Below are 9,203 nucleotides of genomic sequence, written 5' to 3'. Positions count from 1 at the left end.
AAATTATAGCATTCAATGACTGATCATTCATAAGTAAAATTTTAATGTACTAGAGGTTCAGATTATCCTCTCCTGTATTGATACGATTATTTTAAATGAAACCTATGTTACTTCTTCAATATGAAGAAGTACTGTGAAAAGAGGAATATATTAAGGAATAATGATTTATTTTCTTTATATATATATATATATATATTTATTTATTTTATAAACATATAATGTATTTTTATCCCCAGGGGTACAGGTCTGTGAATCGCCAGGTTTACGCACTTCACAGCACTCACCATAGCACATACCCTCCCCAATGTCCATTACCCCCCTCCCCCTCTCCCAACCCCACCTCCCCCCAGCAAAACCCAGTTTGTTTTGTGCAATTAAGAGTCACTTATGGTTTGTCTCCCTCCCAATCCCATCTGGTTTCATTTATTCTTCTCCTATCTCCCTAACCCCCCATGTTGCATCTCCATATCCTCATATCAGGGAGATCATATGATAGTTGTCTTTCTCCAATTGACTTATTTCACTAAGCATGATACCCTCTAGTTCCATCCACATCGTCGCAAATGGCAAGATTTCATTTCTTTTGATGGCTGCATAGTATTCCATTGTGTATATAAACCAGTTATTCTTTATCCATTCATCTGTTGATGGACATCTAGACTCTTTCCATAGTTTGGCTATTATAGACATTGCTGCTATAAAGATTTGGGTGCACGTGCCCCTTCAGATCACTACGTTTGTATCTTTAGGGTAAATACCCAGTAGTGCAATTGCTGGGTCATAGGGTAGTTCTATTTTCAACATTTTGAGGAACCTCCATGCTGTTTTCCAGAGTGGTTGCACCAACTTGCATTCCCACCAGCAGTGTAGGAGGGTTCCCCTTTCTCCGCATCCTCGCCAGCATCTGTCATTTCCTGACTTGTTAATTTTAGCCATTCTGACTGGTGTGAGGTGATATCTCATTGTGGTTTTGATTTGTATTTCCCTGATGCCGAGTGATGTGGAGCACTTTTTCATGCATCTGTTGGCCATCTGGATGTCTTCCTTGCAGAAATGTCTGTTCTGTCCTCTGCCCATTTCTTGATTGGATTGTTTGTTCTTTGGGTGTTGAGTTTACTAATTTCCTTATAGATTTTGGATACTAGCCCTTTATCTGATATGTCGTTTGCAAATATCTTCTCCCATTCTGTCAGTTGTCTTTTGGTTTTGTTAACTGTTTCCTTTGCTGTGCAAAAGCTTTTGATCTTGAAATCCCAATAGTTCATTTTTGCCCTTGCTTCCCTTGTCTTTGCCGATGTTCCTAGGGAGATGTTGCTGCAGCTGAGGAGGAAGAGGCTGCTGCCTGCATTCTCCTCAAGGATTTTGATGGATTCCTTTCTCACATTGAGGTCCTTCATCCATTTGGAGTCTATTTTCGTGTGTGGTGTAAGGAAGTGGTCCAATTTCATTTTTCTGCATGTGGCTGTCCAATTTTCCCAGCACCATTTATTGAAGAGGCTGTCTTTTTTCCATTGGACATTCTTTCCTGCTTTGTCGAAGATTAGTTGACCATAGAGTTGAGGGTCGATTTCTGGGCTCTCTATTCTGTTCCATTGATCTATGTGTCTGTTTTTATGCCAGTACCATGCTGTCTTGATGATGACAGCTTTGTAATAGAGCTTGAAGTCCGGAATTTTGATGCCACCAACTTTGGCTTTGTTCTTCAATATTCCTTTGGCTATTCGAGGTCTTCTCTGTTTCCATATAAATTTTAGGATAATTTGTTCCATTTCTTTGAAAAAAATGGATGGTATTTTGATAGGGATTGCATTAAATGTGTAGATTGCTTTAGGTAACATGGACATTTTCACAATATTTATTCTTCCAATCCAGGAGCATGGAACATTTTTCCATTTCTTTGTGTCTTCCTCAATATCTTTCGTTAATTCTTTATAGTTTTCTGCATATAGATTCTTAGCCTCTTTGGTTAGGTTAATTCCTAGGTATCTTATAGTTTTGGGTGCAATTGTAAATGGGATTGACTCCTTAATTTCTCTTTCTTCTGTCTTGTTGTTGGTGTACAGAAATGCAACTGATTTATGTGCATTGATTATATATCCTGACACTTTACTGAATTCCTGGACAAATTCTAGCAGTTTTGGAGTGGAGTCTTTTGGGTTTTCCACATATAGTATCATATCATCTGGGAACAGTGATAGTTTGACCTCTTCTTTGCCGATTTGGATGCCTTTAATTTCTTTTTGTTGTCTGATTGCTGAGGCTAGGACTTCTAGTACTATGTTGAATAGCAGTGGTGATAATGGGCATCCCTGCCGTGTTCCTCACCTTAGCGGAAAAGCTTTCAGTTTTTTTCCATTGAGAATGATCTTTGCGGTGGGTTTTTCATAGATGGTTTTGATAATATTGAGGTATGTGCTCTCTATCCCTACATTTTGAAGAGTTTTGATCAGGAAGGGATGCTGTACTTTGTCAAATGCTTTTACAGCATTTATTGAGAGTATCATATGGTTCTTGTTCTTTCTTTTATTAATGTGTTCTATCCCATTGATTGATTTGCAGATGTTGAACCAACCCTGCAGCCCTGGAATAAATCTGACTTGGTCATGGTGAATAATCCTTTTAATGTGCTGTTGAATCCTATTGGCTAGTATTTTGGTGAGAATTTTTGCATCTGTATTCATCAAGGATATTGGTCTGTAGTTCTCTTTTTTGGTGGGATCCTTGTCTGGTTTGGGGATCAAGGTGATGCTGGCCTCATAAAATGCGTTTGGAAGTTTTCCTTCCATTTCTATTTTTTGGAAAAGTTTCAGGAGAAGAGGAATTAGTTCTTCTTTAAATGTTTGGTAGAATTCCCCCTGGGAAGCCGTCAGGCCTTGGGGCTTTTGTTTGTTTGGAGTTTTTTTTTTTTTTTTTTTTTTTTAGATTTTATTTATTTATTTGACAGAGAGATATCATAAGTAGGCAGAGAGGCAGACAGAGAGAGAGAGAGGAGGAAGCAGGCTCCCTGCTGAGCAGAGAGCCCGATGTGGGACTCGATCCCAGGACCCCTGAGATCATGACCTGAGCCGAAGGCAGCAGCTTAAACCACTGAGCCACCCAGGTGCCCCTGTTTGGAGATTTTTGATGACAGGTTCAATCTCCTTACTGGTTATCGGCCTGTTCAGGTTTTCTATTTCTTCCTGGTTCAGTTGTGGTAGTTTATATGTCTCTAGGAATGCATCTATTTCTTCCAGATTGTCAAATTTGTTGGCATAGAGTCGCTCATAGTATGTTCTTATAATTGTCTGTATTTCTTTGGTGTTAGTTGTGATCTCTCTTCTTTCATTCATGATTTTATTTATTTGGGTCCTTTCTCTTTTCTTTTGGATAAGTCTGGCCAGGGGTTTACCAATCTTATTGATTCTTTCAAAGAACCAGCTCCTAGTTTCATTGATTTTTTTCTATTTTATTTATTTATTTATTTTTTTGGTTTCTATTTCATTGATTTCTGCTCTGATCTTTATGATTTCTCTTCTCCTGCTGGGTTTAGGGTTTCTTTCTCGTTCTTTCTCCAGCTCCTTTAGGTGTAGGGTTAGGTTGTGTACTTGAGACCTTTCTTGTTTATTGGTGAAGGCTTGTGCCACTATATATTTTCCTCTCAGGCCTGCCTTTGCTGTGTCCCACAGATTTTGAACCATTGTGTTTTCATTATCATTTGTTTCCATGAATTTTTTCAATTCTTCTTTAATTTCCTGGTTGACCCATTCATTCTTTAGAAGGATGCTGCTTAGTCTCCATGTATTTGGGTTCTTTCCAAATTTCCTCTTGTGATTGAGTTCTAGCTTCAGAGCATTGTGGTCTGAAAATATGCAGGGAATGATCCTAATCTTTTGATACCAGTTGAGACTTGATTTGTGACCCAGGATGTGATCTATTCTGGAGAAGGTTCCATGTGCACTAGAGAAGAATGTGTATTCTGTTGCTTTGGGATGAAATGTTCTGAATATATCTGTGATGTCCATCTGGTCCAGTGTGTCATTTAAGGCCTTTATTTCCTTGTTGATCTTTTGCTTGGATGATCTGTCCATTTCAGTGAGGGGAGTGTTAAGGTCCCCTACTATTAATGTATTATTGTTGATGTGTTTCTTTGATTTTGTTATTAATTGGTTTATATAGTTGGCTGCTCCCACGTTAGGGGCATAGATATTGAAAATTGTTAGATCTTCTTGTTGGACAGACACTTTTAGTAGGATATAGTGTCCTTCCTCACCTCTTATTATAGTCTTTGGGTTAAAATTTAATTGATCTGATATAAGGATTGCCACCCCAGCTTTCTTCTGATGCCCATTAGCATGGTAAATTGTTTTCCACCCCCTCCCTTTAAATCTGGAGGTGTCTTCGCGTCTAAAATGAGTTTCTTGTAGGCAACATATAGATGGGTTTTGCTTTTATATCCATTCTGATACCCTGTGTCTTTTGATTGGGGGCATGTAGCCCATTAACATTCAGGGTAACTATTGAAAGAGATTAATTTAGTGCCATTGTATTGCCTGTAAGGGGACTGTTACTGTATATTGTCTCTGTTCCTTTCTGATCTACTACTTGTAGGGTCTCTCTTTGCTTAGAGGACCCCTTTCAATATTTCCTGTAGAGCTGGTTTGGTGTTTGCAAATTCTTTCAGGTTTGTTTGTCCTAGAAGCTTTTTATCTCTCCTTCTATTTTCAATGATAGCCTAGCTGGATAGAGTATTTTTGGCTGCATGTTTTTCTCATTTAGTGCTGTGAATATATCATGCCAGCTCTTTCTGGCTGCCAGGTCTCTGTGGATAAGTCTGCTGCCAATCTAATATTTTTACCATCGTATGTTACAGACTTCTTTTCCCGGGCTGCTTTCAGGATTTTCTCTTTGTCACTAAGACTTGTAAATTTTACTATTAGGTGATGGGGTGTGGGCATATTCTTGTTGATTTTGAGGGGGGTTCTCTGCACATCCTGGATTTTGATGATTTTTCCCTTTGCCATATTAGGTAAATTCTCTCCAATAATTCTCTCCAATAGACCTTCTGCTCCCCTCTTTCTTCTTCTTCTGGAATTCCAATTATTCTAATGTTGTTTCATCTTATGTTGTCACTTATCTCTCAAATTCTCCCCTCGTGGTCCAGTAGCTGTTTGTCCCTCTTTTGCTCGGCTTCTTTATTCTCTGTCATTTGGTCTTCTATATCACTAATTCTTTCTTCTGCCTCATTTATCCTAGCAGTGAGAGCCTCCATTTTTGATTGCACCTCATTAATAGCTTTTTTTATTTCAACTTGGTTGGATTTCAGTTCTTTAATTTCTCCAGAAAGGGCTTTTATATCTCCAGAGAGGGTTTCTCTAATATCTTCCATGCCTTTTTCGATCCCGGCTAGAACCTTCAGAATCTTCATTCTGAACTCTAGATCTGACATATTACCAATGTCTGTGTTGATTAGGTCCCCAGCCTTCAGTACTGACTTGTTCTTTTGTTTGTGGTGATTTTTTCCACCTTGTCATTTTGTCCAGATAAGAGGATATGAAGGATCAAATAAAATACTAAAAGTGTGGCAAATACCCCAGAAAAATGCGCTGTAATCAAATCAGAAGAGACCCCAAATTTTGGGGGGGGGAGAAAGGGGATAAAAAGAGGTTCAGAAAAAAAAAATAAAGTATTTTTAAAAATAAAACAAATAAAGAAAAAATATAAAAAAGAAAGAAAAAATATATATTTTAGATAAACTAGTCAAAAATGTTAAAAAAGAAAAGGGTAAAAGTTTTAAAAAATTTAGTAGAAGAAAAAAAAGAAAGAAAAAAAAATTGAAAAAAAAATTGAATTAACTGCAAGACTAAAGAATCATGGGGAGAAAGCCATGAGTTCTGTGCTTTGCTTTCTCCTCCTCTGGAATTCCGCTGCTGTCCTAGGTATTGAACCTGCTTTCCTTGATAGATGAACTTCGTCCTGGCTGGATATTTTGTTGATCTTCTGGGGGAGGGGCCTGTTGTAGTGACTCTCAAGTGTCTTTGCCCAAAGCGGAATTGCACTGCCCTTACCGGGGCTGGACTAAGTAATCCGCTCGGGTTCGCTTTTGGGAACTTCTGTTCCCTGAACGCTTTCCATAGAGTTCCGGAGGATGGGAATGAAAATGGTGGCCTCCCAGTCTCTGGCCTGGAGGAGCCGAGAGCCCGGGGCCCCACTCCTCAGTGCGCCCCCAGAGGACAGCACCCAATCACTCCCATATCCCCGGCCTCCAGCCGCACTCTGAGCTCACCCAACCCGTGACCAGCTCAAGGTAACCCCGAGCTGAGAGTTCAGTTCCTCGGCTCTGTCTCTGTAGCCAGCTTCTCCATTCTAACACCTGCGAGCTCTGCGACACTCTGACACCCCCGATCCTTCTGCGACCCTGCGGGACCTGGGGCCACGCTGACCCCGCGTGGGCTTCACCTTGGTTTAGCCTCTGGAGCAATGTCCCTCAGTGGAACAGACTTTTAAAAGTCCTGATTTTGTGCTCCATTGCTCCGCCGCTTGCCGGGAGCCGGCCCCTCCCCCCGCGGTCTATCTTCCCGTCGTTTTAGATTCACTTCTCCGCCAGTCCTACCTTTCAGAAAGTGGTTGATTTTCTGTTTCTAGAATTGCTGTTCTTCTTCTCTTCAATCTCCGATTGGATTTGTAGGTGTTTGCAATGTTTAGATAAGCTATTGAGCTGATCTCCTGTTACCTGATGTAGTCTCAGCCTGCTACTTCTCCACCATCTTGACTCCTCTCCTGTACCTCCATTCATCTAGTGACTGACACTTGTATCCGTATCTTGGCTAACGTGAATAAGGCTGCAATATATGCACAGGAGTATATACACAGTATATATGCAGATATATGCACAGGAGTACATATATCTCTTTAAGATAATGATTTTGTTTCCTCTGGATATGTACCCAGAAGTGGCATTGCTGGATCATATTGTAGTTATATTACTTAGTTCTATTTTCCATAGTAGCTGTACCAGTTTACTTTTCCACCAACGGTATTCCAGGGTTCCCTTTTCTCCATATTTTCACCAGCACTTTTTATCTCTTATCTTTTTCATCATAAATATCTAAACAGGTATGAGGTAATATGTCATTGTGTGTCTGATGTGCATTTCTCTGATGTTTAGTGATTTACGCACCTTTTCGTGTACCGGTTGACCATTTGTATGTCTTCTTTAGAAAAATGTTGATTCAAGTCCTTTGCCCATTTTTTCATCAGATTGGTTTTTTGTTATTGAGTTGTATGAGTTTCTTGTATATTTTGAATAATAACTACTTATTGAATAAGTGGTTTGCAAATATTTTCTCCCATTTCATAGGTTGCCTTTTCATTTTGCTGATGGTTTTCCTTGTTGTGTAGAAGCTTTTTAGTTTGTATGGTCTCACTTGTCTATGTTTGCTTTTATTGCCTATACTTTTAGTGTCATGCCCAAGAAATCATTGCCAAGACTAAGGTTGAAGAGCTTGGTTCCTTGTGTTTTATTCTAGGCATTTTATGCTTCAAGTCTTATGTTTAACTCTTTAATCCATTCTAACTTGATTTTTGTGTGTGGTGTAAGGTAGATTTCTGATTTCATTATTTTGCATGTGGATATCCCATTTTCCCAGCACCACTTACTGAACAGATGATTCTTTCTCATTGTGTGTTCTTGGCTGCCTTGTCATAGATGAATTAACTATATGCTTGGGTTTATTTCTGGGCTATTCTGTTCCATTGATAAATGTGTCTGTCCTTATGCCAGTGCCATACTGCTTTGATTACTACAGCTTTGTAATATAGTTTGAGATTAGGAAGTGTTATGCCCCTAACTTTGTTCTTTCTCAAGATTGCTTTGGCTATTCAGATATATTTTAGGATTGTTTTTATATTTTAGGATTGTTTTTCCCATTTTTGTGAAAATGCAATTGGAGATTTTATATGGATTGCAATGAATCTGTACATCGCTTTGTAACTCATTTTTCTTTCAATGGACAGTGAAATTGCATAAAACTAGTCAAGAAATGGCTACGGGATATCCCCCACAGTAGTTCTATTACTGTCCACATTTGTTCTAGAGAAGAAAATGCCAGGATACCTAGATTATCTTGTCTGCCTAAAATCCCTCCTACGTTAGACTGTAAAAGAACAGAAATTTGGCCAGTTTATGCCATTTCCTTTTTTTCCACAACAACACCAGTAAACAAATGTATTATTTTTTAAAATGTTTTATTCATTCGTTTGACAGAGATCGCAAGTAGGCAAAAAGGCAGGCAGAGAGAGGGGGGAGGAAGCAGGCTCCCCACTGAGCAGAGAGCCTGACATGGGGCTCAATCCCAGACCCTGAGATCATGACCTGAGCCGAAGGCAGAGACCCAACCAACTGAGCCACCCAGGCACCCCAACAAATGTATTATTGAGTAGTTACTTTGTGGTTGGGACTATGATTACATTTGTGTGGATTATCCCTTTACTTTCCCATATATTGTGAAAGAGGTACTGTTTTTACCCCATACAAATAAAAAAATTGAGGCTTAGAGGGAAATTAAGTATATTACATAGCTGCTAAGTACTGAGGCCAATATTTGAATTCATGTACTGCTGAATCCAGAGGTTACATGCTTAATTCCTACATAGAACTACCTTTTAAAGGGCCCTCCTCCTCCTTTCTTTAAGTCCCAGATTTCATGTGCTTTATTTGGTTCATCTGAAGAAGTGGAATGGGGACAAAAATGGGCTGTTTACTTCTAAAACTACCTTAACAGCCATCTGGAATCATAATGTCCTGCAGGAGGTTATTTCTCAATCTACAGATCTTAGAAGACAGAGGCCAGCCCACTACCAGACTTGGGCACAAGAGATTTTGAGAATGAGTGTGGAATACAGCCTATCTCAGATCAGTGAACCTCAATTTCTACACAAGAAAGAGAAATCATAACAGCCAGACTAATTTAACTGGATATAGGGGTAGGTAGAGCTTGGATACTAGAAAGGCATGCTTGTCATATGACTCTTCTTAGATTTTCCTGGACTTCAGTTAATTTTTGATTGAGTGCTAGAAAGCAGTCAATGGGAGATTGAGTTCTTTAATGAGTTTTTAAAAATCAGAGTGTTTTGTATTAACTTTCAGTTCAATTAAAATTCACCATATTGAATCCTTGTCAAAAAAGAACAGGTAATGATTTTACTTTTGTTTTGGGCGTCCTTGT

This window comes from Meles meles, chromosome 11 (assembly GCF_922984935.1).
Source record: "Meles meles chromosome 11, mMelMel3.1 paternal haplotype, whole genome shotgun sequence".
In the NCBI taxonomy this organism is placed as follows: domain Eukaryota; kingdom Metazoa; phylum Chordata; class Mammalia; order Carnivora; family Mustelidae; genus Meles; species Meles meles.
Note: the sequence above shows the minus strand (reverse complement) of the source record.